The sequence below is a fragment of the Diceros bicornis genome, chromosome 6, assembly GCF_020826845.1.
Source record: "Diceros bicornis minor isolate mBicDic1 chromosome 6, mDicBic1.mat.cur, whole genome shotgun sequence".
NCBI classification, from domain to species: domain Eukaryota; kingdom Metazoa; phylum Chordata; class Mammalia; order Perissodactyla; family Rhinocerotidae; genus Diceros; species Diceros bicornis.
The window spans coordinates 70821307-70828388 of NC_080745.1; the positions used below are offsets into that span (position 1 = coordinate 70821307).

Genomic DNA, 7082 nt, shown 5'->3' on the forward strand with positions numbered 1-7082 from the left:
ATCTATTTCTCAGAATGTATCCCTTTTGTTAAATGAGACATGACTGTATGTTCATGTATTTTAAGTGTACTAACTTATAAAAATTGAATATACTTTGCATGTGTAATGAAAACATAAAAATAAAAGAATGAATGCATACACATTCTTTAATCTGATATTTTGATTACATATCAACATGTTAGGAATTTAGGTAACCTGATTCTTTGCATTTCACTTATGCTCTGATTTCAAAGGTAATGCATTAGACACATGCCTCTATAATCCTAAGGGAAGCTCACATACGTGTTGACTACTCATCTGAAATTGGTCTTTTGATTTGAGTATATTGCTGAAGTAGAAATGTCTGTCATTGCTTTTGCTGTATCATAAATTCACCATTTTTTAAACTGTTCAGTCTCTAGTTTAGCAATCTTTGAATCTCAAATAGTTTCTGGTCATTCGTCTTGAACAGTTTTCCTACACTTGTGCCTCACATTCGATCATTTAGACCAATATTGTAAACTGTGTGATTTTCTACTGTCCTTCATCTGACTCTCTTGAACTTTCCATTCATTAGCAGGGAGGATTGAAAGAGAACCACAACTCAAATGAAACTTTGTTAACAGTGAGTTGGAACAGGGGAAAATACAAGAAATTAGGGATTCCGAATACTGGTACCAGTATGTCATTAACAAATTCGCACATCAGTTTATTCACTAGGTTAACATTTACAAAGTGCATATTATGTACCAGGTTATGCTGGGTATCTGTGGTATGGTAGTGAGAGGAAAAGACAAAATCTCTGTCCCGTTGTCTGACATTGGGTAAGCCATTTCACTTCTCTTTAGCCCTTCCATTATTTGAAGGGGGTGGGAGGCTCTCAAAGGTCCTCTTTAGCTCTGTATCCTGTGAACTTACAGCTTCTTTTCTCTCCATTAACTCAGAAACAAAACACTATGACTTTGCCCACTCTAAAACAAACAAAATTTTGGAGAAAACAGAAGGAGAACAGCAATATGAACAACTGAGAAGTTTTCCATACTACTGAGTGCCCTGTAAGAGTCCTCTGTCATCTATAGGAATAAATGCAGCAATGGTAATGACATTTTCTGCTAATAACCTCATAAATATTTTTACAATCTTGTCTTGAAATTCTGGACATTATTGGGTCAAGTTAAAAAAAAGGAAAGTATCACATGCTCTTTGGTATCTGGCTAGAAAAATGGCCAATGCTGTCTAGAAATGGGACCACTTACCATGTATTACTTTTGTGTAACTGTCCTTGTGTCCCAGAGTACAATGGCTTCAGTTCCACACACAGATCCCTAAAACTGTATCTTTTGTTCACACACTCAGATACAACCTTCAATTTCTATTTCTCAGAACGTCCATGTGATTGAAAGTATGGTTCCCACAGAGGTCATTAAATAAATTTCTCCTTGCCAAGAATATCATTAATAGACCTAGATTGCCTGTATTGCAGCATTAGAGTTCACAGTCATATATGCAGGTCTCAAGGGATCAAGTTAATGGTCTGAATGTTATGATGCTGAGCAAGGTGGGAAATGAGAGGATGGAATCACAAAAAAATAAGGGCAATATCGTGTGGTCAGGTAATCTAGTCCCATCAAAAAGAAATTATATTAACTACATAATCATGAGATTTAAAAACAAATGCCATGAGGAAGATCTTCCCATGCCTCATTCATAGTTAATTGGTGCTACTTTCATGCCATGTTGAAAGTATTAAGGGACCTGCCATCTGTAAAGAGTGTGATAAGGAGAGCCTGGCGTGCAGACTGGGGACATTAGTTGGTTGAGTTGTGCCTACAAGGTAGCCGTTTCATGATGGATATAACTTTGGGGACGTTACTGCATAGAGAGGATTTTCAGGACATTCTGCTTTTTCTGTGTTGTGAATTTACTTTTGATGCTCCCTTAAGAAAATCTTCAGTACAGATGTACCTGATTTTTTCAAACCTTTTGAAGTCCTTATGTAGCCATTTGTTTGTATCGTTGTCCAGAGACCAGGCCATTTCCATGGTGAGAGCAAAATAAGCCAGTTTTATTCAGATTCCCCATTAACACTGGTGAGGCGGAACAATGAAGTAGAAATTGCAGTACTGACTTTTAAGTCTAATATGCAAAACTTACAAAATATCTTTCCTATTGCCCTCAGAGCAGTAATGATTCCTGATCTGAAATTATATGCAACCAATTCAGAAGACTGATTTTATTATTACCATCTGTTCGTGGGGTGTTTTGGAGACAGCTTCTGTGCCCCAATTCCAACGACTTCAAATCATTCCTGACCAGCGTACGTCTGTCTTTCCACCCCAGGCCATGGAGGGTAAAAATATTTATTTATTATTATCATTATTATTAATATTAATAGCATGAAATTAAATAACGTGAAAGGATACCAATTAAGAACCTTTACTTCCAAGGGAAATCAAATTTTTTTTTTAATTTTTTGTGTATTGCAGTAACATTGGTTTATAACATTGTAAAAATTTCAGGTGTACATCATTATACTTCTATTTCTGCATAGATTACATCATGTTCACCACAAAAATACTAATTACAACCCATCGCCACACACATGTACCGAATTATCCCTTTCACCCTCCTCCCTTTTCCCTTCCCCTCTGGTAACCACCAATCCAATCTCTGTCCCTATGTGTTTGTTTATTGTTGTTATTATCTACTGCTTAATGAAGGAAATCATATGGTATTTGACCTTCTCCCTCTGACTTATTTCACTTTGCATTATACCCTCAATGTCCATCCATGTTGTCACAAATGGCTGGATTTCATCGTTTCTTATGGCTGAGTAGTATTCCATTGTGTACATATACCACATCTTCTTTATCCATTCGTCCCTTGATGGGCACTTAGGTTGCTTCCAAGTCTTGGCTATTGTGAATAACGCTGCAATGAACACAGGGGTGCATGTACCTTTACAAATTGGTGTTTTCAAGTTCTTTGGATAAATACCCAACAGCGGAATAGCTGGATCATGTGGTAGTTCTATCCTTGATTTTTTGAGGAATCTCCATACTGTTTTCCATAGTGGCTGCACCAGTTTGCACTCCCACCAGCAGTGTATGAGAGTTCCCTTCTCTCCACATCCTCTCCAACACGTGTTGTTTCCTGTCTTGTTAATTATAGCCATTCTGACGGGCGTGAGGTGATATCTCATTGTAGTTTTGATTTGCATTTCCCTGATAGTGATTTTGAATATCTTTTCATGTGTCTGTTGGCCATCTGTATATCTTCTTTGGAGAAATGTCTGTTCATTTCCTCTGCCCATTTTTTGATCGGGTTGTTAGTTTTTTTGTTGTTGAGATGCATGAGTTCTTTATATATTTTGGAGATTAAGCCCTTATCAGATGTATGGTTTGCAAATATCTTCTCCCAATTGTTAGGCTGTCTTTTCTTTTGTTGATGGTTTCCTTTGCTGTGCAGAAGCTTTTTAGTTTGATGTAGTCCCATTTGTTTATTTTTTCTATTGTTTCTCTTGCCTGGTCAGACATGGTGTTTGACAAGATGTTGCTAAGACCGATGTTGAAGAGCATACTGCCTATGTTTTCTTCTAGAAGTTTCACAGTTTCAGGTCTTACATTCAAGTCTTTAATCAATTTTGAGTTAATTTTTGTGTATGGTGTAAGGTAAGGGTCTACTTTCATTTTTTTGCATGTGGCTATCCAGTTTTCCAAGGGAAATCAAATTTAATTGCATTCAATTTGAGCGAAATACCTTAAGCATTTGATGGTACTCAACCTGTTCAGAGGATCTCAAACATACTTTGCCACTTTGCCATTTTGGACTTTCCTTCTCTGTTATGTACACCATTATTCTTGGCAGTCCTTTAGTTGGCTCAATGAAAATGGGTTTTTGATTATTTTTGTAAGTGACTTGCTATATTATCCTTTTCACCAAATATCTTAACTATCTGGATAATTCTTACAGATTCTACATCAAAACTTTTGTCTTAGGAAGACGTGACACTGTGGAAAGTGGCTTTTGGAGTTTTATAGATCTGAGTTCAAATTCTGATTTAAATTTTAAAATATCAGCCTAACTCTTTATCTTTTTAATTATGAAAATCAAGGTGTGTTGCTTAATTTCTCTGAGTCACACTTTCCTTATCTATGAAACAATGTTTTTTAAGAGTATTAAATAGATATATAGATATACATGTAGATATATATATCTCTCAAAATTATATACATATAGTTTTTTGCTTCTAAGATCAGATTTTTTAAATTCCAAGTACTTTTTTCTGTTTATAGAAAATAAAATGTTGATTTACTCTTTATCTGATTTTTTGACAGTATGACTCTAATAAAATTATCTCCCTCACAATTTAAGTAACATTTTTTTCAGTTAAGAAAAATTGGGGGGAATTTTTCCCTTTTGTTAAAAGATTATTCTCCTCCTGAAAAGGAGATCACACAGATGTTTGATGATCCTGTACTTTACATTGGCCAATATCCTCCATCCTGAATTAGCAGCTGAGCTACTCTCTATTTTTATTCAGCTAGAGGTGAAGTTGCCTGCAGTTTTGTGGGACCACTTTCCACAGTAAAATAAAAATATATATTCACTAATTGTATGCGCTTGAGGCGCTGATCATACGCCTAATCTTCACATGGGGCATTTTAAAATTTTGTTACTTAACTGATCCAGGGCCAATACATACAAAGGTCAGTAAATGAGATGAATTACAAATGTCTGTTCCCCTTTTCATACAATGTGAGGGTTCCTAGTCTGTAATAATCTGAATCTGAGCAACCACTTGTTCAAACCAGCATGGGGTAGGGGGAACAAGCCAAGAGGTAAACCATGAGGGTGAGGAAATAAAGGGAACTGATGATATGTTAGAAGATAGGAGCAGACAGTTGGAAAGCAAGGGCTGGAAGAAATAGAGAATTGAATAAATTCCCTGAGGCAAACAGTCTTATATTTATTAAGGCTTTCATTTCACAGATGTCTATAATCTTCGAGTGAGTCCTACAGGAAAATGTAAAGAACCTTCACCAAACGCATACAGACGTTACAGAAACTTTGCGAAGAGGCTCCTTCCAGCTCTTCATGGTACTCATCCAGGCAAGCATAATTAGAGTCTACTTAATGCAGCTGGCTACAGATCTCTGCTCTTAGCAAAGCCAGACCCAATAACACAAACACACTTACATCCATTTCACCAACGTGAGCAGGGGACCATTAACTGCTTTGAAGGAGAAGCCACGCCATAATCGGCCTGAGATTATGAGGAAATCATCTCTCTACAAAATACAGGGTGTAAAAATATAGCTCAGTGATTGAGTCTTTTTCCATACAACTCTGAGATAAAATAGGTTTCCTATACCTTTTGGATAAAGATGACAAATGATGTAGCTCAGTTGTAGAACAGGTAATGGGGCTGCCTCAGATCATTCTAGGGCATAATTTTAAAGTCAACAAAAGATCTGTCAATCAAATCTTCAATCCTGGCTTGCCTAGAAACAATGCTATAACTACCTTCCTCAGCAGTCTCAAACTGCTTCCTCTACTGCCTTTTCATCATAATCTCAGCAATAAAAAATCCTATGTATTTTCTAAAACACTTTGGGTCTATATAGACTCAAGTGTAGCAATTATTCTCCTTGCTTCTGGAGGAAATAAGGGAGACAGTTTTAGAAAGCAAATAATGAAATATAAAAATATAAGTTTGTGTCTGCCTTAAAAAGACAACAGTGGTGTTCATTTTACAAATTACAGAAAGTAAAATTTAACAAAATCTGTTTTCTTTGGTAGATGATGGATGATCATATCACAATCTGGAGGAAAGTAGAATTCTTCCTCTGGTTGAGATAAGTTGGTTTAGTAAAATAATCCTGCTAGAAGGTAAAGAGCAGAAGAATGTTTGCTTGCAGTTTAGTAATCTGGTGATAAGCGTGCAAACTCGAGAAAGCACAAATGTTTGTCTTGTGAAGATATAGCCTCTGGGCCCTACCATTAAATTAGAATCACACTCAGGGTATCACCTGTCACCATCTTTTAATGGTGCTTTAGTTAATTCGTTGTGAGTTCTTTGCCCCATAAATGAATCACTTCTGATAAGAAAGAAGAGCCAACGGTAATTTTTAGACTGCCAAAGAGTGATTTTTGGTCACTGTAGACTTTTTGCTTCAGATTTTAAAAAATCCTTCCCTGCTGCATTGATATACTTGGGCTTGTTAGGATCAAAGATGCTGAGAGGTGGTGTGTGTGTTTCGGGCTCCCCTACACCTGGCTTTATAGTTACACCTCCTCACTATTCCCACCATTACCAGATAACTGACTTCACCCTGGGAACAGCTCTCAAACTTCTGTTATCTTATTATTTTTCTATAAAATGAAAATAATGCCTTTCTCAAAAAAAATCAATCAAACATATGATAACAAATGTAACATTGTCCATCTAGAAAATCACCTGACACATTCCAGCAGCTCAACAACGTGTTCCCTAGCATTGCATCTTATAAAACTCTTGTAGCCCAGAAATATTTTAATTGGTTTTAAAAGTACTTATTTAGACTAGAGACACTAATGATTGAAGATATGGGGAAAAACTTTACCTGAGAAAACCAATGATAGTAGGGTTGTTTTTGTTTGTTTGTTTCACTTATTTAAGCTTCCAGGAAAAAGAACAAAATAAAAGCTTTCTGGAGTTTTATGCCAAAGACAATAAATATTGAAAAGATTCTGTTTGTGATAAGTTTTGAAGAAAGAGAACTCATTTGCAGAATGGCCGGGAGAAGTGCAATAGAAATTAGAGGAAAGAAGAAACAGAGAAATCGAAACTGAAAAATTTAATTTTTAAAAAGGGGTGAAGGAGAAGAATAAAAGCATAACAATAAATGGTACAGCTAAAAATAAAGAGATTTTATCAAACATTAAAAGATGACCTGTGAGTTAAAACAATAACAAATATTCACCTAAATTTCTGGGAGCTTTTCCAAGCTACTCTAAAATTCAGAACTTGTGGAATTTTATTCATTACACTTTTTTTTTTACAAGCTGTTAGTAATGAAAATAATATATTATTGTTATTTTTTAATCTCAAAATGAATCAT

General features: G+C 35.7%; 1 long non-coding RNA gene across 1 annotated transcript; it reads left to right on the forward strand.

Moving 5' to 3' along the window:
* The first annotated feature begins 819 nt into the window (after positions 1-819).
* LOC131407428 (uncharacterized) lies at positions 820-5804 on the forward strand. Its single transcript, XR_009220488.1, has 3 exons — positions 820-1075; positions 2159-2329; positions 4972-5804. It is a non-coding gene; the product is annotated as an uncharacterized LOC131407428 (long non-coding RNA).
* Positions 5805-7082: the final 1278 nt, after the last annotated feature.